At 76.8% G+C, this 21,816-nt stretch overlaps 22 non-coding genes across 22 annotated transcripts; all 22 read right to left on the reverse strand.

Moving 5' to 3' along the window:
* Window positions 1-176: 176 nt before the first annotated feature.
* LOC136143510 (5S ribosomal RNA) lies at window positions 177-295 on the reverse strand. Its single transcript, XR_010658094.1, has one exon. It is a non-coding gene; the product is annotated as a 5S ribosomal RNA (ribosomal RNA).
* Window positions 296-1,196: 901 nt separating this feature from the next.
* Window positions 1,197-1,315, reverse strand: LOC136143522 (5S ribosomal RNA). The gene has a single exon (XR_010658105.1). It is a non-coding gene; the product is annotated as a 5S ribosomal RNA (ribosomal RNA).
* Window positions 1,316-2,215: 900 nt separating this feature from the next.
* Window positions 2,216-2,334, reverse strand: LOC136143531 (5S ribosomal RNA). The gene has a single exon (XR_010658113.1). It is a non-coding gene; the product is annotated as a 5S ribosomal RNA (ribosomal RNA).
* Window positions 2,335-3,235: 901 nt separating this feature from the next.
* Window positions 3,236-3,354, reverse strand: LOC136143532 (5S ribosomal RNA). Its single transcript, XR_010658114.1, has one exon. It is a non-coding gene; the product is annotated as a 5S ribosomal RNA (ribosomal RNA).
* A 900-nt stretch (window positions 3,355-4,254) lies between these two features.
* LOC136143533 (5S ribosomal RNA) lies at window positions 4,255-4,373 on the reverse strand. Its single transcript, XR_010658115.1, has one exon. It is a non-coding gene; the product is annotated as a 5S ribosomal RNA (ribosomal RNA).
* A 900-nt stretch (window positions 4,374-5,273) lies between these two features.
* Window positions 5,274-5,392, reverse strand: LOC136143512 (5S ribosomal RNA). The gene has a single exon (XR_010658095.1). It is a non-coding gene; the product is annotated as a 5S ribosomal RNA (ribosomal RNA).
* A 901-nt stretch (window positions 5,393-6,293) lies between these two features.
* Window positions 6,294-6,412, reverse strand: LOC136143513 (5S ribosomal RNA). Its single transcript, XR_010658096.1, has one exon. It is a non-coding gene; the product is annotated as a 5S ribosomal RNA (ribosomal RNA).
* A 901-nt stretch (window positions 6,413-7,313) lies between these two features.
* LOC136143514 (5S ribosomal RNA) lies at window positions 7,314-7,432 on the reverse strand. Its single transcript, XR_010658097.1, has one exon. It is a non-coding gene; the product is annotated as a 5S ribosomal RNA (ribosomal RNA).
* A 901-nt stretch (window positions 7,433-8,333) lies between these two features.
* LOC136143515 (5S ribosomal RNA) lies at window positions 8,334-8,452 on the reverse strand. Its single transcript, XR_010658098.1, has one exon. It is a non-coding gene; the product is annotated as a 5S ribosomal RNA (ribosomal RNA).
* Window positions 8,453-9,353: 901 nt separating this feature from the next.
* Window positions 9,354-9,472, reverse strand: LOC136143516 (5S ribosomal RNA). The gene has a single exon (XR_010658099.1). It is a non-coding gene; the product is annotated as a 5S ribosomal RNA (ribosomal RNA).
* A 901-nt stretch (window positions 9,473-10,373) lies between these two features.
* On the reverse strand, window positions 10,374-10,492 carry LOC136143517 (5S ribosomal RNA). The gene has a single exon (XR_010658100.1). It is a non-coding gene; the product is annotated as a 5S ribosomal RNA (ribosomal RNA).
* A 901-nt stretch (window positions 10,493-11,393) lies between these two features.
* LOC136143518 (5S ribosomal RNA) lies at window positions 11,394-11,512 on the reverse strand. Its single transcript, XR_010658101.1, has one exon. It is a non-coding gene; the product is annotated as a 5S ribosomal RNA (ribosomal RNA).
* A 901-nt stretch (window positions 11,513-12,413) lies between these two features.
* Window positions 12,414-12,532, reverse strand: LOC136143519 (5S ribosomal RNA). Its single transcript, XR_010658102.1, has one exon. It is a non-coding gene; the product is annotated as a 5S ribosomal RNA (ribosomal RNA).
* Window positions 12,533-13,433: 901 nt separating this feature from the next.
* LOC136143520 (5S ribosomal RNA) lies at window positions 13,434-13,552 on the reverse strand. Its single transcript, XR_010658103.1, has one exon. It is a non-coding gene; the product is annotated as a 5S ribosomal RNA (ribosomal RNA).
* Window positions 13,553-14,476: 924 nt separating this feature from the next.
* LOC136143521 (5S ribosomal RNA) lies at window positions 14,477-14,595 on the reverse strand. The gene has a single exon (XR_010658104.1). It is a non-coding gene; the product is annotated as a 5S ribosomal RNA (ribosomal RNA).
* A 901-nt stretch (window positions 14,596-15,496) lies between these two features.
* LOC136143523 (5S ribosomal RNA) lies at window positions 15,497-15,615 on the reverse strand. Its single transcript, XR_010658106.1, has one exon. It is a non-coding gene; the product is annotated as a 5S ribosomal RNA (ribosomal RNA).
* Window positions 15,616-16,516: 901 nt separating this feature from the next.
* LOC136143524 (5S ribosomal RNA) lies at window positions 16,517-16,635 on the reverse strand. Its single transcript, XR_010658107.1, has one exon. It is a non-coding gene; the product is annotated as a 5S ribosomal RNA (ribosomal RNA).
* A 901-nt stretch (window positions 16,636-17,536) lies between these two features.
* Window positions 17,537-17,655, reverse strand: LOC136143525 (5S ribosomal RNA). Its single transcript, XR_010658108.1, has one exon. It is a non-coding gene; the product is annotated as a 5S ribosomal RNA (ribosomal RNA).
* Window positions 17,656-18,579: 924 nt separating this feature from the next.
* LOC136143526 (5S ribosomal RNA) lies at window positions 18,580-18,698 on the reverse strand. Its single transcript, XR_010658109.1, has one exon. It is a non-coding gene; the product is annotated as a 5S ribosomal RNA (ribosomal RNA).
* A 901-nt stretch (window positions 18,699-19,599) lies between these two features.
* Window positions 19,600-19,718, reverse strand: LOC136143528 (5S ribosomal RNA). The gene has a single exon (XR_010658110.1). It is a non-coding gene; the product is annotated as a 5S ribosomal RNA (ribosomal RNA).
* A 924-nt stretch (window positions 19,719-20,642) lies between these two features.
* LOC136143529 (5S ribosomal RNA) lies at window positions 20,643-20,761 on the reverse strand. Its single transcript, XR_010658111.1, has one exon. It is a non-coding gene; the product is annotated as a 5S ribosomal RNA (ribosomal RNA).
* A 901-nt stretch (window positions 20,762-21,662) lies between these two features.
* Window positions 21,663-21,781, reverse strand: LOC136143530 (5S ribosomal RNA). The gene has a single exon (XR_010658112.1). It is a non-coding gene; the product is annotated as a 5S ribosomal RNA (ribosomal RNA).
* Between the last annotated feature and the right edge of the window lie 35 nt (window positions 21,782-21,816).

Genomic DNA, 21,816 nt, shown 5'->3' on the forward strand with positions numbered 1-21,816 from the left:
GGGCCGCCTTCTGGCCGCCCGGCCGGCCGGGCCGGCGGGGAGCGGCCCCTCCGGCGCACGCGCGCCGTGGTGGGAGGGGCCTGAGGAGGTGGGGCCTGCAGCGGGGCCCGGCGGGGGCGGAGCCGGCGGCCACCGCCCGCGGGCGAGTAAAGGAGAAGGCGGAGCGGGAGGCAAAAAGCCTACAGCACCCGGTATTCCCAGGCGGTCTCCCATCCAAGTACTAACCAGGCCCGACCCTGCTTAGCTTCCGAGATCAGACGAGATCGGGCGCGTTCAGGGTGGTATGGCCGTAGACGGGGGCGGGGACCGCGGGCTGCCTCTTGAGGCCCAGTTGCGCTGGCGCTGGCGCCTTAGGGCCAGCCAGCCCGGCGGTCAGCCCGCCCAGGCAGGGGGAACGGACGTCTCGGGTATCGGGCGGTGGCGGAGGGTTTGGCCACCACCTCCCAGCCGAGGGCCGGCGTGACCCAGCAAACCCTTCGGCGCTTGGCGCCCCGCCCAAGATCCCGCACGTCGCTCACAGGGACGTGGCCCCGGGGGCTTCGGGGCCCGGGGCCCGCGGTCCCTGGGGCATCGCCCCTGCCCGCCCACGCGGCGCTAGGCGCAGCCCGGCCGCAGCCCGGGCCGGCCCTGCTGCCCGACAGCAGCTGGCCCGAAGCCACTGGGAGCCACCATTGCGTCGCCACGGCCCCTCAGCCCCGGCAAGGCCACCCTTGCCCGCACACCACCCGCCGAGCTCAGGAGCCCGCCCCTGGTGGCCGGCAGGCCCGGGGAAGCGGCCCCGGCCCTCGATCCCGCTCCCGCACCCGGCCGCGGCGACACGGCGGAGGCGGGGCTTCTGCCGGAGGGAGCTGTGGCGGGACACACCGGCGCACAGGTGGCGGCAGCGGGGCTGGGCGCCAGTGGGGGCGGCCAGGTGCAGGTCGAGGGGCTCGCTGGCCGAAAGGACGGCAACCGGGCCCGCGGCGGATTCTGGGTCCGGGCCAGCCACCCCGGGAGCGTCCGGGGTGCGGCTGCCTTCCGGGGCCGCCTTCTGGCCGCCCGGCCGGCCGGGCCGGCGGGGAGCGGCCCCTCCGGCGCACCCGCGCCGTGGTGGGAGGGGCCTGAGGAGGTGGGGCCTGCAGCGGGGCCCGGCGGGGGCGGAGCCGGCGGCCACCGCCCGCGGGCGAGTAAAGGAGAAGGCGGAGCGGGAGGCAAAAAGCCTACAGCACCCGGTATTCCCAGGCGGTCTCCCATCCAAGTACTAACCAGGCCCGACCCTGCTTAGCTTCCGAGATCAGACGAGATCGGGCGCGTTCAGGGTGGTATGGCCGTAGACGGGGGCGGGGACCGCGGGCTGCCTCTTGAGGCCCAGTTGCGCTGGCGCTGGCGCCTTAGGGCCAGCCAGCCCGGCGGTCAGCCCGCCCAGGCAGGGGGAACGGACGTCTCGGGTATCGGGCGGTGGCGGAGGGTTTGGCCACCACCTCCCAGCCGAGGGCCGGCGTGACCCAGCAAACCCTTCGGCGCTTGGCGCCCCGCCCAAGATCCCGCACGTCGCTCACAGGGACGTGGCCCCGGGGGCTTCGGGGCCCGGGGCCCGCGGTCCCTGGGGCATCGCCCCTGCCCGCCCACGCGGCGCTAGGCGCAGCCCGGCCGCAGCCCGGGCCGGCCCTGCTGCCCGACAGCAGCTGGCCCGAAGCCACTGGGAGCCACCATTGCGTCGCCATGACCCTCAGCCCCGGCAAGGCCACCCTTGCCCGCACACCACCCGCCGAGCTCAGGAGCCCGCCCCTGGTGGCCGGCAGGCCCGGGGAAGCGGCCCCGGCCCTCGATCCCGCTCCCGCACCCGGCCGCGGCGACACGGCGGAGGCGGGGCTTCTGCCGGAGGGAGCTGTGGCGGGACACACCGGCGCACAGGTGGCGGCAGCGGGGCTGGGCGCCAGTGGGGGCGGCCAGGTGCAGGTCGAGGGGCTCGCTGGCCGAAAGGACGGCAACCGGGCCCGCGGCGGATTCTGGGTCCGGGCCAGCCACCCCGGGAGCGTCCGGGGTGCGGCTGCCTTCCGGGGCCGCCTTCTGGCCGCCCGGCCGGCCGGGCCGGCGGGGAGCGGCCCCTCCGGCGCACGCGCGCCGTGGTGGGAGGGGCCTGAGGAGGTGGGGCCTGCAGCGGGGCCCGGCGGGGGCGGAGCCGGCGGCCACCGCCCGCGGGCGAGTAAAGGAGAAGGCGGAGCGGGAGGCAAAAAGCCTACAGCACCCGGTATTCCCAGGCGGTCTCCCATCCAAGTACTAACCAGGCCCGACCCTGCTTAGCTTCCGAGATCAGACGAGATCGGGCGCGTTCAGGGTGGTATGGCCGTAGACGGGGGCGGGGACCGCGGGCTGCCTCTTGAGGCCCAGTTGCGCTGGCGCTGGCGCCTTAGGGCCAGCCAGCCCGGCGGTCAGCCCGCCCAGGCAGGGGGAACGGACGTCTCGGGTATCGGGCGGTGGCGGAGGGTTTGGCCACCACCTCCCAGCCGAGGGCCGGCGTGACCCAGCAAACCCTTCGGCGCTTGGCGCCCCGCCCAAGATCCCGCACGTCGCTCACAGGGACGTGGCCCCGGAGGCTTCGGGGCCCGGGGCCCGCGGTCCCTGGGGCATCGCCCCTGCCCGCCCACGCGGCGCTAGGCGCAGCCCGGCCGCAGCCCGGGCCGGCCCTGCTGCCCGACTGCAGCTGGCCCGAAGCCACTGGGAGCCACCATTGCGTCGCCACGGCCCCTCAGCCCCGGCAAGGCCACCCTTGCCCGCACACCACCCGCCGAGCTCAGGAGCCCGCCCCTGGTGGCCGGCAGGCCCGGGGAAGCGGCCCCGGCCCTCGATCCCGCTCCCGCACCCGGCCGCGGCGACACGGCGGAGGCGGGGCTTCTGCCGGAGGGAGCTGTGGCGGGACACACCGGCGCACAGGTGGCGGCAGCGGGGCTGGGCGCCAGTGGGGGCGGCCAGGTGCAGGTCGAGGGGCTCGCTGGCCGAAAGGACGGCAACCGGGCCCGCGGCGGATTCTGGGTCCGGGCCAGCCACCCCGGGAGCGTCCGGGGTGCGGCTGCCTTCCGGGGCCGCCTTCTGGCCGCCCGGCCGGCCGGGCCGGCGGGGAGCGGCCCCTCCGGCGCACCCGCGCCGTGGTGGGAGGGGCCTGAGGAGGTGGGGCCTGCAGCGGGGCCCGGCGGGGGCGGAGCCGGCGGCCACCGCCCGCGGGCGAGTAAAGGAGAAGGCGGAGCGGGAGGCAAAAAGCCTACAGCACCCGGTATTCCCAGGCGGTCTCCCATCCAAGTACTAACCAGGCCCGACCCTGCTTAGCTTCCGAGATCAGACGAGATCGGGCGCGTTCAGGGTGGTATGGCCGTAGACGGGGGCGGGGACCGCGGGCTGCCTCTTGAGGCCCAGTTGCGCTGGCGCTGGCGCCTTAGGGCCAGCCAGCCCGGCGGTCAGCCCGCCCAGGCAGGGGGAACGGACGTCTCGGGTATCGGGCGGTGGCGGAGGGTTTGGCCACCACCTCCCAGCCGAGGGCCGGCGTGACCCAGCAAACCCTTCGGCGCTTGGCGCCCCGCCCAAGATCCCGCACGTCGCTCACAGGGACGTGGCCCCGGGGGCTTCGGGGCCCGGGGCCCGCGGTCCCTGGGGCATCGCCCCTGCCCGCCCACGCGGCGCTAGGCGCAGCCCGGCCGCAGCCCGGGCCGGCCCTGCTGCCCGACAGCAGCTGGCCCGAAGCCACTGGGAGCCACCATTGCGTCGCCATGACCCTCAGCCCCGGCAAGGCCACCCTTGCCCGCACACCACCCGCCGAGCTCAGGAGCCCGCCCCTGGTGGCCGGCAGGCCCGGGGAAGCGGCCCCGGCCCTCGATCCCGCTCCCGCACCCGGCCGCGGCGACACGGCGGAGGCGGGGCTTCTGCCGGAGGGAGCTGTGGCGGGACACACCGGCGCACAGGTGGCGGCAGCGGGGCTGGGCGCCAGTGGGGGCGGCCAGGTGCAGGTCGAGGGGCTCGCTGGCCGAAAGGACGGCAACCGGGCCCGCGGCGGATTCTGGGTCCGGGCCAGCCACCCCGGGAGCGTCCGGGGTGCGGCTGCCTTCCGGGGCCGCCTTCTGGCCGCCCGGCCGGCCGGGCCGGCGGGGAGCGGCCCCTCCGGCGCACGCGCGCCGTGGTGGGAGGGGCCTGAGGAGGTGGGGCCTGCAGCGGGGCCCGGCGGGGGCGGAGCCGGCGGCCACCGCCCGCGGGCGAGTAAAGGAGAAGGCGGAGCGGGAGGCAAAAAGCCTACAGCACCCGGTATTCCCAGGCGGTCTCCCATCCAAGTACTAACCAGGCCCGACCCTGCTTAGCTTCCGAGATCAGACGAGATCGGGCGCGTTCAGGGTGGTATGGCCGTAGACGGGGGCGGGGACCGCGGGCTGCCTCTTGAGGCCCAGTTGCGCTGGCGCTGGCGCCTTAGGGCCAGCCAGCCCGGCGGTCAGCCCGCCCAGGCAGGGGGAACGGACGTCTCGGGTATCGGGCGGTGGCGGAGGGTTTGGCCACCACCTCCCAGCCGAGGGCCGGCGTGACCCAGCAAACCCTTCGGCGCTTGGCGCCCCGCCCAAGATCCCGCACGTCGCTCACAGGGACGTGGCCCCGGGGGCTTCGGGGCCCGGGGCCCGCGGTCCCTGGGGCATCGCCCCTGCCCGCCCACGCGGCGCTAGGCGCAGCCCGGCCGCAGCCCGGGCCGGCCCTGCTGCCCGACAGCAGCTGGCCCGAAGCCACTGGGAGCCACCATTGCGTCGCCACGACCCTCAGCCCCGGCAAGGCCACCCTTGCCCGCACACCACCCGCCGAGCTCAGGAGCCCGCCCCTGGTGGCCGGCAGGCCCGGGGAAGCGGCCCCGGCCCTCGATCCCGCTCCCGCACCCGGCCGCGGCGACACGGCGGAGGCGGGGCTTCTGCCGGAGGGAGCTGTGGCGGGACACACCGGCGCACAGGTGGCGGCAGCGGGGCTGGGCGCCAGTGGGGGCGGCCAGGTGCAGGTCGAGGGGCTCGCTGGCCGAAAGGACGGCAACCGGGCCCGCGGCGGATTCTGGGTCCGGGCCAGCCACCCCGGGAGCGTCCGGGGTGCGGCTGCCTTCCGGGGCCGCCTTCTGGCCGCCCGGCCGGCCGGGCCGGCGGGGAGCGGCCCCTCCGGCGCACGCGCGCCGTGGTGGGAGGGGCCTGAGGAGGTGGGGCCTGCAGCGGGGCCCGGCGGGGGCGGAGCCGGCGGCCACCGCCCGCGGGCGAGTAAAGGAGAAGGCGGAGCGGGAGGCAAAAAGCCTACAGCACCCGGTATTCCCAGGCGGTCTCCCATCCAAGTACTAACCAGGCCCGACCCTGCTTAGCTTCCGAGATCAGACGAGATCGGGCGCGTTCAGGGTGGTATGGCCGTAGACGGGGGCGGGGACCGCGGGCTGCCTCTTGAGGCCCAGTTGCGCTGGCGCTGGCGCCTTAGGGCCAGCCAGCCCGGCGGTCAGCCCGCCCAGGCAGGGGGAACGGACGTCTCGGGTATCGGGCGGTGGCGGAGGGTTTGGCCACCACCTCCCAGCCGAGGGCCGGCGTGACCCAGCAAACCCTTCGGCGCTTGGCGCCCCGCCCAAGATCCCGCACGTCGCTCACAGGGACGTGGCCCCGGAGGCTTCGGGGCCCGGGGCCCGCGGTCCCTGGGGCATCGCCCCTGCCCGCCCACGCGGCGCTAGGCGCAGCCCGGCCGCAGCCCGGGCCGGCCCTGCTGCCCGACTGCAGCTGGCCCGAAGCCACTGGGAGCCACCATTGCGTCGCCACGGCCCCTCAGCCCCGGCAAGGCCACCCTTGCCCGCACACCACCCGCCGAGCTCAGGAGCCCGCCCCTGGTGGCCGGCAGGCCCGGGGAAGCGGCCCCGGCCCTCGATCCCGCTCCCGCACCCGGCCGCGGCGACACGGCGGAGGCGGGGCTTCTGCCGGAGGGAGCTGTGGCGGGACACACCGGCGCACAGGTGGCGGCAGCGGGGCTGGGCGCCAGTGGGGGCGGCCAGGTGCAGGTCGAGGGGCTCGCTGGCCGAAAGGACGGCAACCGGGCCCGCGGCGGATTCTGGGTCCGGGCCAGCCACCCCGGGAGCGTCCGGGGTGCGGCTGCCTTCCGGGGCCGCCTTCTGGCCGCCCGGCCGGCCGGGCCGGCGGGGAGCGGCCCCTCTGGCGCACGCGCGCCGTGGTGGGAGGGGCCTGAGGAGGTGGGGCCTGCAGCGGGGCCCGGCGGGGGCGGAGCCGGCGGCCACCGCCCGCGGGCGAGTAAAGGAGAAGGCGGAGCGGGAGGCAAAAAGCCTACAGCACCCGGTATTCCCAGGCGGTCTCCCATCCAAGTACTAACCAGGCCCGACCCTGCTTAGCTTCCGAGATCAGACGAGATCGGGCGCGTTCAGGGTGGTATGGCCGTAGACGGGGGCGGGGACCGCGGGCTGCCTCTTGAGGCCCAGTTGCGCTGGCGCTGGCGCCTTAGGGCCAGCCAGCCCGGCGGTCAGCCCGCCCAGGCAGGGGGAACGGACGTCTCGGGTATCGGGCGGTGGCGGAGGGTTTGGCCACCACCTCCCAGCCGAGGGCCGGCGTGACCCAGCAAACCCTTCGGCGCTTGGCGCCCCGCCCAAGATCCCGCACGTCGCTCACAGGGACGTGGCCCCGGGGGCTTCGGGGCCCGGGGCCCGCGGTCCCTGGGGCATCGCCCCTGCCCGCCCACGCGGCGCTAGGCGCAGCCCGGCCGCAGCCCGGGCCGGCCCTGCTGCCCGACAGCAGCTGGCCCGAAGCCACTGGGAGCCACCATTGCGTCGCCACGGCCCCTCAGCCCCGGCAAGGCCACCCTTGCCCGCACACCACCCGCCGAGCTCAGGAGCCCGCCCCTGGTGGCCGGCAGGCCCGGGGAAGCGGCCCCGGCCCTCGATCCCGCTCCCGCACCCGGCCGCGGCGACACGGCGGAGGCGGGGCTTCTGCCGGAGGGAGCTGTGGCGGGACACACCGGCGCACAGGTGGCGGCAGCGGGGCTGGGCGCCAGTGGGGGCGGCCAGGTGCAGGTCGAGGGGCTCGCTGGCCGAAAGGACGGCAACCGGGCCCGCGGCGGATTCTGGGTCCGGGCCAGCCACCCCGGGAGCGTCCGGGGTGCGGCTGCCTTCCGGGGCCGCCTTCTGGCCGCCCGGCCGGCCGGGCCGGCGGGGAGCGGCCCCTCCGGCGCACGCGCGCCGTGGTGGGAGGGGCCTGAGGAGGTGGGGCCTGCAGCGGGGCCCGGCGGGGGCGGAGCCGGCGGCCACCGCCCGCGGGCGAGTAAAGGAGAAGGCGGAGCGGGAGGCAAAAAGCCTACAGCACCCGGTATTCCCAGGCGGTCTCCCATCCAAGTACTAACCAGGCCCGACCCTGCTTAGCTTCCGAGATCAGACGAGATCGGGCGCGTTCAGGGTGGTATGGCCGTAGACGGGGGCGGGGACCGCGGGCTGCCTCTTGAGGCCCAGTTGCGCTGGCGCTGGCGCCTTAGGGCCAGCCAGCCCGGCGGTCAGCCCGCCCAGGCAGGGGGAACGGACGTCTCGGGTATCGGGCGGTGGCGGAGGGTTTGGCCACCACCTCCCAGCCGAGGGCCGGCGTGACCCAGCAAACCCTTCGGCGCTTGGCGCCCCGCCCAAGATCCCGCACGTCGCTCACAGGGACGTGGCCCCGGGGGCTTCGGGGCCCGGGGCCCGCGGTCCCTGGGGCATCGCCCCTGCCCGCCCACGCGGCGCTAGGCGCAGCCCGGCCGCAGCCCGGGCCGGCCCTGCTGCCCGACAGCAGCTGGCCCGAAGCCACTGGGAGCCACCATTGCGTCGCCACGGCCCCTCAGCCCCGGCAAGGCCACCCTTGCCCGCACACCACCCGCCGAGCTCAGGAGCCCGCCCCTGGTGGCCGGCAGGCCCGGGGAAGCGGCCCCGGCCCTCGATCCCGCTCCCGCACCCGGCCGCGGCGACACGGCGGAGGCGGGGCTTCTGCCGGAGGGAGCTGTGGCGGGACACACCGGCGCACAGGTGGCGGCAGCGGGGCTGGGCGCCAGTGGGGGCGGCCAGGTGCAGGTCGAGGGGCTCGCTGGCCGAAAGGACGGCAACCGGGCCCGCGGCGGATTCTGGGTCCGGGCCAGCCACCCCGGGAGCGTCCGGGGTGCGGCTGCCTTCCGGGGCCGCCTTCTGGCCGCCCGGCCGGCCGGGCCGGCGGGGAGCGGCCCCTCCGGCGCACGCGCGCCGTGGTGGGAGGGGCCTGAGGAGGTGGGGCCTGCAGCGGGGCCCGGCGGGGGCGGAGCCGGCGGCCACCGCCCGCGGGCGAGTAAAGGAGAAGGCGGAGCGGGAGGCAAAAAGCCTACAGCACCCGGTATTCCCAGGCGGTCTCCCATCCAAGTACTAACCAGGCCCGACCCTGCTTAGCTTCCGAGATCAGACGAGATCGGGCGCGTTCAGGGTGGTATGGCCGTAGACGGGGGCGGGGACCGCGGGCTGCCTCTTGAGGCCCAGTTGCGCTGGCGCTGGCGCCTTAGGGCCAGCCAGCCCGGCGGTCAGCCCGCCCAGGCAGGGGGAACGGACGTCTCGGGTATCGGGCGGTGGCGGAGGGTTTGGCCACCACCTCCCAGCCGAGGGCCGGCGTGACCCAGCAAACCCTTCGGCGCTTGGCGCCCCGCCCAAGATCCCGCACGTCGCTCACAGGGACGTGGCCCCGGGGGCTTCGGGGCCCGGGGCCCGCGGTCCCTGGGGCATCGCCCCTGCCCGCCCACGCGGCGCTAGGCGCAGCCCGGCCGCAGCCCGGGCCGGCCCTGCTGCCCGACAGCAGCTGGCCCGAAGCCACTGGGAGCCACCATTGCGTCGCCACGGCCCCTCAGCCCCGGCAAGGCCACCCTTGCCCGCACACCACCCGCCGAGCTCAGGAGCCCGCCCCTGGTGGCCGGCAGGCCCGGGGAAGCGGCCCCGGCCCTCGATCCCGCTCCCGCACCCGGCCGCGGCGACACGGCGGAGGCGGGGCTTCTGCCGGAGGGAGCTGTGGCGGGACACACCGGCGCACAGGTGGCGGCAGCGGGGCTGGGCGCCAGTGGGGGCGGCCAGGTGCAGGTCGAGGGGCTCGCTGGCCGAAAGGACGGCAACCGGGCCCGCGGCGGATTCTGGGTCCGGGCCAGCCACCCCGGGAGCGTCCGGGGTGCGGCTGCCTTCCGGGGCCGCCTTCTGGCCGCCCGGCCGGCCGGGCCGGCGGGGAGCGGCCCCTCCGGCGCACGCGCGCCGTGGTGGGAGGGGCCTGAGGAGGTGGGGCCTGCAGCGGGGCCCGGCGGGGGCGGAGCCGGCGGCCACCGCCCGCGGGCGAGTAAAGGAGAAGGCGGAGCGGGAGGCAAAAAGCCTACAGCACCCGGTATTCCCAGGCGGTCTCCCATCCAAGTACTAACCAGGCCCGACCCTGCTTAGCTTCCGAGATCAGACGAGATCGGGCGCGTTCAGGGTGGTATGGCCGTAGACGGGGGCGGGGACCGCGGGCTGCCTCTTGAGGCCCAGTTGCGCTGGCGCTGGCGCCTTAGGGCCAGCCAGCCCGGCGGTCAGCCCGCCCAGGCAGGGGGAACGGACGTCTCGGGTATCGGGCGGTGGCGGAGGGTTTGGCCACCACCTCCCAGCCGTGGGCCGGCGTGACCCAGCAAACCCTTCGGCGCTTGGCGCCCCGCCCAAGATCCCGCACGTCGCTCACAGGGACGTGGCCCCGGGGGCTTCGGGGCCCGGGGCCCGCGGTCCCTGGGGCATCGCCCCTGCCCGCCCACGCGGCGCTAGGCGCAGCCCGGCCGCAGCCCGGGCCGGCCCTGCTGCCCGACAGCAGCTGGCCCGAAGCCACTGGGAGCCACCATTGCGTCGCCACGGCCCCTCAGCCCCGGCAAGGCCACCCTTGCCCGCACACCACCCGCCGAGCTCAGGAGCCCGCCCCTGGTGGCCGGCAGGCCCGGGGAAGCGGCCCCGGCCCTCGATCCCGCTCCCGCACCCGGCCGCGGCGACACGGCGGAGGCGGGGCTTCTGCCGGAGGGAGCTGTGGCGGGACACACCGGCGCACAGGTGGCGGCAGCGGGGCTGGGCGCCAGTGGGGGCGGCCAGGTGCAGGTCGAGGGGCTCGCTGGCCGAAAGGACGGCAACCGGGCCCGCGGCGGATTCTGGGTCCGGGCCAGCCACCCCGGGAGCGTCCGGGGTGCGGCTGCCTTCCGGGGCCGCCTTCTGGCCGCCCGGCCGGCCGGGCCGGCGGGGAGCGGCCCCTCCGGCGCACGCGCGCCGTGGTGGGAGGGGCCTGAGGAGGTGGGGCCTGCAGCGGGGCCCGGCGGGGGCGGAGCCGGCGGCCACCGCCCGCGGGCGAGTAAAGGAGAAGGCGGAGCGGGAGGCAAAAAGCCTACAGCACCCGGTATTCCCAGGCGGTCTCCCATCCAAGTACTAACCAGGCCCGACCCTGCTTAGCTTCCGAGATCAGACGAGATCGGGCGCGTTCAGGGTGGTATGGCCGTAGACGGGGGCGGGGACCGCGGGCTGCCTCTTGAGGCCCAGTTGCGCTGGCGCTGGCGCCTTAGGGCCAGCCAGCCCGGCGGTCAGCCCGCCCAGGCAGGGGGAACGGACGTCTCGGGTATCGGGCGGTGGCGGAGGGTTTGGCCACCACCTCCCAGCCGAGGGCCGGCGTGACCCAGCAAACCCTTCGGCGCTTGGCGCCCCGCCCAAGATCCCGCACGTCGCTCACAGGGACGTGGCCCCGGAGGCTTCGGGGCCCGGGGCCCGCGGTCCCTGGGGCATCGCCCCTGCCCACCCACGCGGCGCTAGGCGCAGCCCGGCCGCAGCCCGGGCCGGCCCTGCTGCCCGACAGCAGCTGGCCCGAAGCCACTGGGAGCCACCATTGCGTCGCCACGGCCCCTCAGCCCCGGCAAGGCCACCCTTGCCCGCACACCACCCGCCGAGCTCAGGAGCCCGCCCCTGGTGGCCGGCAGGCCCGGGGAAGCGGCCCCGGCCCTCGATCCCGCTCCCGCACCCGGCCGCGGCGACACGGCGGAGGCGGGGCTTCTGCCGGAGGGAGCTGTGGCGGGACACACCGGCGCACAGGTGGCAGCAGCGGGGCTGGGCGCCAGTGGGGGCGGCCAGGTGCAGGTCGAGGGGCTCGCTGGCCGAAAGGACGGCAACCGGGCCCGCGGCGGATTCTGGGTCCGGGCCAGCCACCCCGGGAGCGTCCGGGGTGCGGCTGCCTTCCGGGGCCGCCTTCTGGCCGCCCGGCCGGCCGGGCCGGCGGGGAGCGGCCCCTCCGGCGCACGCGCGCCGTGGTGGGAGGGGCCTGAGGAGGTGGGGCCTGCAGCGGGGCCCGGCGGGGGCGGAGCCGGCGGCCACCGCCCGCGGGCGAGTAAAGGAGAAGGCGGAGCGGGAGGCAAAAAGCCTACAGCACCCGGTATTCCCAGGCGGTCTCCCATCCAAGTACTAACCAGGCCCGACCCTGCTTAGCTTCCGAGATCAGACGAGATCGGGCGCGTTCAGGGTGGTATGGCCGTAGACGGGGGCGGGGACCGCGGGCTGCCTCTTGAGGCCCAGTTGCGCTGGCGCTGGCGCCTTAGGGCCAGCCAGCCCGGCGGTCAGCCCGCCCAGGCAGGGGGAACGGACGTCTCGGGTATCGGGCGGTGGCGGAGGGTTTGGCCACCACCTCCCAGCCGAGGGCCGGCGTGACCCAGCAAACCCTTCGGCGCTTGGCGCCCCGCCCAAGATCCCGCACGTCGCTCACAGGGACGTGGCCCCGGGGGCTTCGGGGCCCGGGGCCCGCGGTCCCTGGGGCATCGCCCCTGCCCGCCCACGCGGCGCTAGGCGCAGCCCGGCCGCAGCCCGGGCCGGCCCTGCTGCCCGACAGCAGCTGGCCCGAAGCCACTGGGAGCCACCATTGCGTCGCCACGGCCCCTCAGCCCCGGCAAGGCCACCCTTGCCCGCACACCACCCGCCGAGCTCAGGAGCCCGCCCCTGGTGGCCGGCAGGCCCGGGGAAGCGGCCCCGGCCCTCGATCCCGCTCCCGCACCCGGCCGCGGCGACACGGCGGAGGCGGGGCTTCTGCCGGAGGGAGCTGTGGCGGGACACACCGGCGCACAGGTGGCGGCAGCGGGGCTGGGCGCCAGTGGGGGCGGCCAGGTGCAGGTCGAGGGGCTCGCTGGCCGAAAGGACGGCAACCGGGCCCGCGGCGGATTCTGGGTCCGGGCCAGCCACCCCGGGAGCGTCCGGGGTGCGGCTGCCTTCCGGGGCCGCCTTCTGGCCGCCCGGCCGGCCGGGCCGGCGGGGAGCGGCCCCTCCGGCGCACGCGCGCCGTGGTGGGAGGGGCCTGAGGAGGTGGGGCCTGCAGCGGGGCCCGGCGGGGGCGGAGCCGGCGGCCACCGCCCGCGGGCGAGTAAAGGAGAAGGCGGAGCGGGAGGCAAAAAGCCTACAGCACCCGGTATTCCCAGGCGGTCTCCCATCCAAGTACTAACCAGGCCCGACCCTGCTTAGCTTCCGAGATCAGACGAGATCGGGCGCGTTCAGGGTGGTATGGCCGTAGACGGGGGCGGGGACCGCGGGCTGCCTCTTGAGGCCCAGTTGCGCTGGCGCTGGCGCCTTAGGGCCAGCCAGCCCGGCGGTCAGCCCGCCCAGGCAGGGGGAACGGACGTCTCGGGTATCGGGCGGTGGCGGAGGGTTTGGCCACCACCTCCCAGCCGAGGGCCGGCGTGACCCAGCAAACCCTTCGGCGCTTGGCGCCCCGCCCAAGATCCCGCACGTCGCTCACAGGGACGTGGCCCCGGGGGCTTCGGGGCCCGGGGCCCGCGGTCCCTGGGGCATCGCCCCTGCCCGCCCACGCGGCGCTAGGCGCAGCCCGGCCGCAGCCCGGGCCGGCCCTGCTGCCCGACAGCAGCTGGCCCGAAGCCACTGGGAGCCACCATTGCGTCGCCACGGCCCCTCAGCCCCGGCAAGGCCACCCTTGCCCGCACACCACCCGCCGAGCTCAGGAGCCCGCCCCTGGTGGCCGGCAGGCCCGGGGAAGCGGCCCCGGCCCTCGATCCCGCTCCCGCACCCGGCCGCGGCGACACGGCGGAGGCGGGGCTTCTGCCGGAGGGAGCTGTGGCGGGACACACCGGCGCACAGGTGGCGGCAGCGGGGCTGGGCGCCAGTGGGGGCGGCCAGGTGCAGGTCGAGGGGCTCGCTGGCCGAAAGGACGGCAACCGGGCCCGCGGCGGATTCTGGGTCCGGGCCAGCCACCCCGGGAGCGTCCGGGGTGCGGCTGCCTTCCGGGGCCGCCTTCTGGCCGCCCGGCCGGCCGGGCCGGCGGGGAGCGGCCCCTCCGGCGCACGCGCGCCGTGGTGGGAGGGGCCTGAGGAGGTGGGGCCTGCAGCGGGGCCCGGCGGGGGCGGAGCCGGCGGCCACCGCCCGCGGGCGAGTAAAGGAGAAGGCGGAGCGGGAGGCAAAAAGCCTACAGCACCCGGTATTCCCAGGCGGTCTCCCATCCAAGTACTAACCAGGCCCGACCCTGCTTAGCTTCCGAGATCAGACGAGATCGGGCGCGTTCAGGGTGGTATGGCCGTAGACGGGGGCGGGGACCGCGGGCTGCCTCTTGAGGCCCAGTTGCGCTGGCGCTGGCGCCTTAGGGCCAGCCAGCCCGGCGGTCAGCCCGCCCCGGCGGGACCCCGCCGCCCGCCCAGGCAGGGGGAACGGACGTCTCGGGTATCGGGCGGTGGCGGAGGGTTTGGCCACCACCTCCCAGCCGAGGGCCGGCGTGACCCAGCAAACCCTTCGGCGCTTGGCGCCCCGCCCAAGATCCCGCACGTCGCTCACAGGGACGTGGCCCCGGAGGCTTCGGGGCCCGGGGCCCGCGGTCCCTGGGGCATCGCCCCTGCCCACCCACGCGGCGCTAGGCGCAGCCCGGCCGCAGCCCGGGCCGGCCCTGCTGCCCGACAGCAGCTGGCCCGAAGCCACTGGGAGCCACCATTGCGTCGCCACGGCCCCTCAGCCCCGGCAAGGCCACCCTTGCCCGCACACCACCCGCCGAGCTCAGGAGCCCGCCCCTGGTGGCCGGCAGGCCCGGGGAAGCGGCCCCGGCCCTCGATCCCGCTCCCGCACCCGGCCGCGGCGACACGGCGGAGGCGGGGCTTCTGCCGGAGGGAGCTGTGGCGGGACACACCGGCGCACAGGTGGCGGCAGCGGGGCTGGGCGCCAGTGGGGGCGGCCAGGTGCAGGTCGAGGGGCTCGCTGGCCGAAAGGACGGCAACCGGGCCCGCGGCGGATTCTGGGTCCGGGCCAGCCACCCCGGGAGCGTCCGGGGTGCGGCTGCCTTCCGGGGCCGCCTTCTGGCCGCCCGGCCGGCCGGGCCGGCGGGGAGCGGCCCCTCCGGCGCACGCGCGCCGTGGTGGGAGGGGCCTGAGGAGGTGGGGCCTGCAGCGGGGCCCGGCGGGGGCGGAGCCGGCGGCCACCGCCCGCGGGCGAGTAAAGGAGAAGGCGGAGCGGGAGGCAAAAAGCCTACAGCACCCGGTATTCCCAGGCGGTCTCCCATCCAAGTACTAACCAGGCCCGACCCTGCTTAGCTTCCGAGATCAGACGAGATCGGGCGCGTTCAGGGTGGTATGGCCGTAGACGGGGGCGGGGACCGCGGGCTGCCTCTTGAGGCCCAGTTGCGCTGGCGCTGGCGCCTTAGGGCCAGCCAGCCCGGCGGTCAGCCCGCCCAGGCAGGGGGAACGGACGTCTCGGGTATCGGGCGGTGGCGGAGGGTTTGGCCACCACCTCCCAGCCGAGGGCCGGCGTGACCCAGCAAACCCTTCGGCGCTTGGCGCCCCGCCCAAGATCCCGCACGTCGCTCACAGGGACGTGGCCCCGGAGGCTTCGGGGCCCGGGGCCCGCGGTCCCTGGGGCATCGCCCCTGCCCACCCACGCGGCGCTAGGCGCAGCCCGGCCGCAGCCCGGGCCGGCCCTGCTGCCCGACAGCAGCTGGCCCGAAGCCACTGGGAGCCACCATTGCGTCGCCACGGCCCCTCAGCCCCGGCAAGGCCACCCTTGCCCGCACACCACCCGCCGAGCTCAGGAGCCCGCCCCTGGTGGCCGGCAGGCCCGGGGAAGCGGCCCCGGCCCTCGATCCCGCTCCCGCACCCGGCCGCGGCGACACGGCGGAGGCGGGGCTTCTGCCGGAGGGAGCTGTGGCGGGACACACCGGCGCACAGGTGGCAGCAGCGGGGCTGGGCGCCAGTGGGGGCGGCCAGGTGCAGGTCGAGGGGCTCGCTGGCCGAAAGGACGGCAACCGGGCCCGCGGCGGATTCTGGGTCCGGGCCAGCCACCCCGGGAGCGTCCGGGGTGCGGCTGCCTTCCGGGGCCGCCTTCTGGCCGCCCGGCCGGCCGGGCCGGCGGGGAGCGGCCCCTCCGGCGCACGCGCGCCGTGGTGGGAGGGGCCTGAGGAGGTGGGGCCTGCAGCGGGGCCCGGCGGGGGCGGAGCCGGCGGCCACCGCCCGCGGGCGAGTAAAGGAGAAGGCGGAGCGGGAGGCAAAAAGCCTACAGCACCCGGTATTCCCAGGCGGTCTCCCATCCAAGTACTAACCAGGCCCGACCCTGCTTAGCTTCCGAGATCAGACGAGATCGGGCGCGTTCAGGGTGGTATGGCCGTAGACGGGGGCGGGGACCGCGGGCTGCCTCTTGAGGCCCAGTTGCGCTGGCGCTGGCGCCTTAGGGCCAGCCAGCCCGGCGGTCAGCCCGCCCAGGCAGGGGGAACGGACGTCTCGGGTATCGGGCGGTGGCGGAGGGTTTGGCCACCACCTCCCAGCCGAGGGCCGGCGTGACCCAGCAAACCCTTCGGCGCTTGGCGCCCCGCCCAAGATCCCGCACGTCGCTCACAGGGACGTGGCCCCGGGGGCTTCGGGGCCCGGGGCCCGCGGTCCCTGGGGCATCGCCCCTGCCCGCCCACGCGGCGCTAGGCGCAGCCCGGCCGCAGCCCGGGCCGGCCCTGCTGCCCGACAGCAGCTGGCCCGAAGCCACTGGGAGCCACCATTGCGTCGCCACGGCCCCTCAGCCCCGGCAAGGCCACCCTTGCCCGCACACCACCCGCCGAGCTCAGGAGCCCGCCCCTGGTGGCCGGCAGGCCCGGGGAAGCGGCCCCGGCCCTCGATCCCGCTCCCGCACCCGGCCGCGGCGACACGGCGGAGGCGGGGCTTCTGCCGGAGGGAGCTGTGGCGGGACACACCGGCGCACAGGTGGCGGCAGCGGGGCTGGGCGCCAGTGGGGGCGGCCAGGTGCAGGTCGAGGGGCTCGCTGGCCGAAAGGACGGCAACCGGGCCCGCGGCGGATTCTGGGTCCGGGCCAGCCACCCCGGGAGCGTCCGGGGTGCGGCTGCCTTCCGGGGCCGCCTTCTGGCCGCCCGGCCGGCCGGGCCGGCGGGGAGCGGCCCCTCCGGCGCACGCGCGCCGTGGTGGGAGGGGCCTGAGGAGGTGGGGCCTGCAGCGGGGCCCGGCGGGGGCGGAGCCGGCGGCCACCGCCCGCGGGCGAGTAAAGGAGAAGGCGGAGCGGGAGGCAAAAAGCCTACAGCACCCGGTATTCCCAGGCGGTCTCCCATCCAAGTACTAACCAGGCCCGACCCTGCTTAGCTTCCGAGATCAGACGAGATCGGGCGCGTTCAGGGTGGTATGGCCGTAGACGGGGGCGGGGACCGCGGGCTGCCTCTTGAGGCCCAGTTGCGCTGGCGCTGGCGCCTTAGGGCCAGCCAGCCCGGCGGTCAGCCCGCCCAGGCAGGGGGAACGGACGTCTCGGGTATCGGGCGGTGGCGGAGGGTTTGGCCACCACCTCCCAGCCGAGGGCCGGCGTGACCCAGCAAACCCTTCGGCGCTTGGCGCCCCGCCCAAGATCCCGCACGTCGCTCACAGGGACGTGGCCCCGGGGGCTTCGGGGCCCGGGGCCCGCGGTCCCTGGGGCATCGCCCCTGCCCGCCCACGCGGCGCTAGGCGCAGCCCGGCCGCAGCCCGGGCCGGCCCTGCTGCCCGACAGCAGCTGGCCCGAAGCCACTGGGAGCCACCATTGCGTCGCCACGGCCCCTCAGCCCCGGCAAGGCCACCCTTGCCCGCACACCACCCGCCGAGCTCAGGAGCCCGCCCCTGGTGGCCGGCAGGCCCGGGGAAGCGGCCCCGGCCCTCGATCCCGCTCCCGCACCCGGCCGCGGCGACACGGCGGAGGCGGGGCTTCTGCCGGAGGGAGCTGTGGCGGGACACACCGGCGCACAGGTGGCGGCAGCGGGGCTGGGCGCCAGTGGGGGCGGCCAGGTGCAGGTCGAGGGGCTCGCTGGCCGAAAGGACGGCAACCGGGCCCGCGGCGGATTCTGGGTCCGGGCCAGCCACCCCGGGAGCGTCCGGGGTGCGGCTGCCTTCCGGGGCCGCCTTCTGGCCGCCCGGCCGGCCGGGCCGGCGGGGAGCGGCCCCTCCGGCGCACGCGCGCCGTGGTGGGAGGGGCCTGAGGAGGTGGGGCCTGCAGCGGGGCCCGGCGGGGGCGGAGCCGGCGGCCACCGCCCGCGGGCGAGTAAAGGAGAAGGCGGAGCGGGAGGCAAAAAGCCTACAGCACCCGGTATTCCCAGGCGGTCTCCCATCCAAGTACTAACCAGGCCCGACCCTGCTTAGCTTCCGAGATCAGACGAGATCGGGCGCGTTCAGGGTGGTATGGCCGTAGACGGGGGCGGGGACCGCGGGCTGCCTCTTGAGGCCCAGTTGCGCTGGCGCTGGCGCCTTAGGGCCAGCCAGCCCGGCGGTCAGCCCGCCCCGGCGGGACCCCGCCGCCCGCCCAGGCAGGGGGAACGGACGTCTCGGGTATCGGGCGGTGGCGTAGGGTTTGGCCACCACCTCCCAGCCGAGGGCCGGCGTGACCCAGCAAACCCTTCGGCGCTTGGCGCCCCGCCCAAGATCCCGCACGTCGCTCACAGGGACGTGGCCCCGGGGGCTTCGGGGCCCGGGGCCCGCGGTCCCTGGGGCATCGCCCCTGCCCGCCCACGCGGCGCTAGGCGCAGCCCGGCCGCAGCCCGGGCCGGCCCTGCTGCCCGACAGCAGCTGGCCCGAAGCCACTGGGAGCCACCATTGCGTCGCCACGGCCCCTCAGCCCCGGCAAGGCCACCCTTGCCCGCACACCACCCGCCGAGCTCAGGAGCCCGCCCCTGGTGGCCGGCAGGCCCGGGGAAGCGGCCCCGGCCCTCGATCCCGCTCCCGCACCCGGCCGCGGCGACACGGCGGAGGCGGGGCTTCTGCCGGAGGGAGCTGTGGCGGGACACACCGGCGCACAGGTGGCGGCAGCGGGGCTGGGCGCCAGTGGGGGCGGCCAGGTGCAGGTCGAGGGGCTCGCTGGCCGAAAGGACGGCAACCGGGCCCGCGGCGGATTCTGGGTCCGGGCCAGCCACCCCGGGAGCGTCCGGTGTGCGGCTGCCTTCCGGGGCCGCATTCTGGCCGCCCGGCCGGCCGGGCCGGCGGGGAGCGGCCCCTCCGGCGCACGCGCGCCGTGGTGGGAGGGGCCTGAGGAGGTGGGGCCTGCAGCGGGGCCCGGCGGGGGCGGAGCCGGCGGCCACCGCCCGCGGGCGAGTAAAGGAGAAGGCGGAGCGGGAGGCAAAAAGCCTACAGCACCCGGTATTCCCAGGCGGTCTCCCATCCAAGTACTAACCAGGCCCGACCCTGCTTAGCTTCCGAGATCAGACGAGATCGGGCGCGTTCAGGGTGGTATGGCCGTAGACGGGGGCGGGGACCGCGGGCTGCCTCTTGAGGCCCAGTTGCGCTGGCGCTGGCGCCTTAGGGCCAGCCAGCCCGGCGGTCAGCCCGCCCAGGCAGGGGGAACGGACGTCTCGGGTATCGGGCGGTGGCGGAGGGTTTGGCCACCACCTCCCAGCCGAGGGCCGGCGTGACCCAGCAAACCCTTCGGCGCTTGGCGCCCCGCCCAAGATCCCGCACGTCGCTCACAGGGACGTGGCCCCGGAGGCTTCGGGGCCCGGGGCCCGCGGTCCCTGGGGCATCGCCCCTGCCCGCCCACGCGGCGCTAGGCGCAGCCCGGCCGCAGCCCGGGCCGGCCCTGCTGCCCGACAGCAGCTGGCCCGAAGCCACTGGGAGCCACCATTGCGTCGCCACGGCCCCTCAGCCCCGGCAAGGCCACCCTTGCCCGCACACCACCCGCCGAGCTCAGGAGCCCGCCCCTGGTGGCCGGCAGGCCCGGGGAAGCGGCCCCGGCCCTCGATCCCGCTCCCGCACCCGGCCGCGGCGACACGGCGGAGGCGGGGCTTCTGCCGGAGGGAGCTGTGGCGGGACACACCGGCGCACAGGTGGCGGCAGCGGGGCTGGGCGCCAGTGGGGGCGGCCAGGTGCAGGTCGAGGGGCTCGCTGGCCGAAAGGACGGCAACCGGGCCCGCGGCGGATTCTGGGTCCGGGCCAGCCACCCCGGGAGCGTCCGGGGTGCGGCTGCCTTCCGGGGCCGCCTTCTGGCCGCCCGGCCGGCCGGGCCGGCGGGGAGCGGCCCCTCCGGCGCACGCGCGCCGTGGTGGGAGGGGCCTGAGGAGGTGGGGCCTGCAGCGGGGCCCGGCGGGGGCGGAGCCGGCGGCCACCGCCCGCGGGCGAGTAAAGGAGAAGGCGGAGCGGGAGGCAAAAAGCCTACAGCACCCGGTATTCCCAGGCGGTCTCCCATCCAAGTACTAACCAGGCCCGACCCTGCTTAGCTTCCGAGATCAGACGAGATCGGGCGCGTTCAGGGTGGTATGGCCGTAGACGGGGGCGGGGACCGCGGGCTGCCTCTTGAGGCCCAGTTGCGCTGGCGCTGGCGCCTTAGGGCCAGCCAGCCCGGCGGTCAGCCCGCCCCGGCGGGACCCCGCCGCCCGCCCAGGCAGGGGGAACGGACGTCTCGGGTATCGGGCGGTGGCGGAGGGTTTGGCCACCACCTCCCAGCCGAGGGCCGGCGTGACCCAGCAAACCCTTCGGCGCTTGGCGCCCCGCCCAAGATCCCGCACGTCGCTCACAGGGACGTGGCCCCGGGGGCTTCGGGGCCCGGGGCCCGCGGTCCCTGGGGCATCGCCCCTGCCCGCCCACGCGGCGCTAGGCGCAGCCCGGCCGCAGCCCGGGCCGGCCCTGCTGCCCGACAGCAGCTGGCCCGAAGCCACTGGGAGCCACCATTGCGTCGCCACGGCCCCTCAGCCCCGGCAAGGCCACCCTTGCCCGCACACCACCCGCCGAGCTCAGGAGCCCGCCCCTGGTGGCCGGCAGGCCCGGGGAAGCGGCCCCGGCCCTCGATCCCGCTCCCGCACCCGGCCGCGGCGACACGGCGGAGGCGGGGCTTCTGCCGGAGGGAGCTGTGGCGGGACACACCGGCGCACAGGTGGCGGCAGCGGGGCTGGGCGCCAGTGGGGGCGGCCAGGTGCAGGTCGAGGGGCTCGCTGGCCGAAAGGACGGCAACCGGGCCCGCGGCGGATTCTGGGTCCGGGCCAGCCACCCCGGGAGCGTCCGGGGTGCGGCTGCCTTCCGGGGCCGCCTTCTGGCCGCCCGGCCGGCCGGGCCGGCGGGGAGCGGCCCCTCCGGCGCACGCGCGCCGTGGTGGGAGGGGCCTGAGGAGGTGGGGCCTGCAGCGGGGCCCGGCGGGGGCGGAGCCGGCGGCCACCGCCCGCGGGCGAGTAAAGGAGAAGGCGGAGCGGGAGGCAAAAAGCCTACAGCACCCGGTATTCCCAGGCGGTCTCCCATCCAAGTACTAACCAGGCCCGACCCTGCTTAGCTTCCGAGATCAGACGAGATCGGGCGCGTTCAGGGTGGTATGGCCGTAGACGGGGGCGGGGACCGCGGGCTGCCTCTTGAGGCCCAGTTGCGCTGGCGCTGGCGCCTTAGGGCCAGCCAGCCCGGCGGTCAGCCCGCCCAGGCAGGGGGAACGGACGTCTCGGGTATCGGGCGGTGGCGGAGGATTTGGCCACCACCTCCCAGCCGAGGGCCGGCGTGACCCAGCAAACCCTTCGGCGCTTGGCGCCCCGCCCAAGATCCCGCACGTCGCTCACAGGGACGTGGCCCCGGGGGCTTCGGGGCCCGGGGCCCGCGGTCCCTGGGGCATCGCCCCTGCCCGCCCACGCGGCGCTAGGCGCAGCCCGGCCGCAGCCCGGGCCGGCCCTGCTGCCCGACAGCAGCTGGCCCGAAGCCACTGGGAGCCACCATTGCGTCGCCACGGCCCCTCAGCCCCGGCAAGGCCACCCTTGCCCGCACACCACCCGCCGAGCTCAGGAGCCCGCCCCTGGTGGCCGGCAGGCCCGGGGAAGCGGCCCCGGCCCTCGATCCCGCTCCCGCACCCGGCCGCGGCGACACGGCGGAGGCGGGGCTTCTGCCGGAGGGAGCTGTGGCGGGACACACCGGCGCACAGGTGGCGGCAGCGGGGCTGGGCGCCAGTGGGGGCGGCCAGGTGCAGGTCGAGGGGCTCGCTGGCCGAAAGGACGGCAACCGGGCCCGCGGCGGATTCTGGGTCCGGGCCAGCCACCCCGGGAGCGTCCGGGGTGCGGCTGCCTTCCGGGGCCGCCTTCTGGCCGCCCGGCCGGCCGGGCCGGCGGGGAGCGGCCCCTCCGGCGCACGCGCGCCGTGGTGGGAGGGGCCTGAGGAGGTGGGGCCTGCAGCGGGGCCCGGCGGGGGCGGAGCCGGCGGCCACCGCCCGCGGGCGAGTAAAGGAGAAGGCGGAGCGGGAGGCAAAAAGCCTACAGCACCCGGTATTCCCAGGCGGTCTCCCATCCAAGTACTAACCAGGCCCGACCCTGCTTAGCTTCCGAGATCAGACGAGATCGGGCGCGTTCAGGGTGGTATGGCCGTAGATGGGGGCGGGGACCGCGGGCTGCCTCTTGAGGCCCA

This window comes from Phocoena phocoena, unplaced genomic scaffold (assembly GCF_963924675.1).
Source record: "Phocoena phocoena unplaced genomic scaffold, mPhoPho1.1 SCAFFOLD_441, whole genome shotgun sequence".
NCBI classification, from domain to species: domain Eukaryota; kingdom Metazoa; phylum Chordata; class Mammalia; order Artiodactyla; family Phocoenidae; genus Phocoena; species Phocoena phocoena.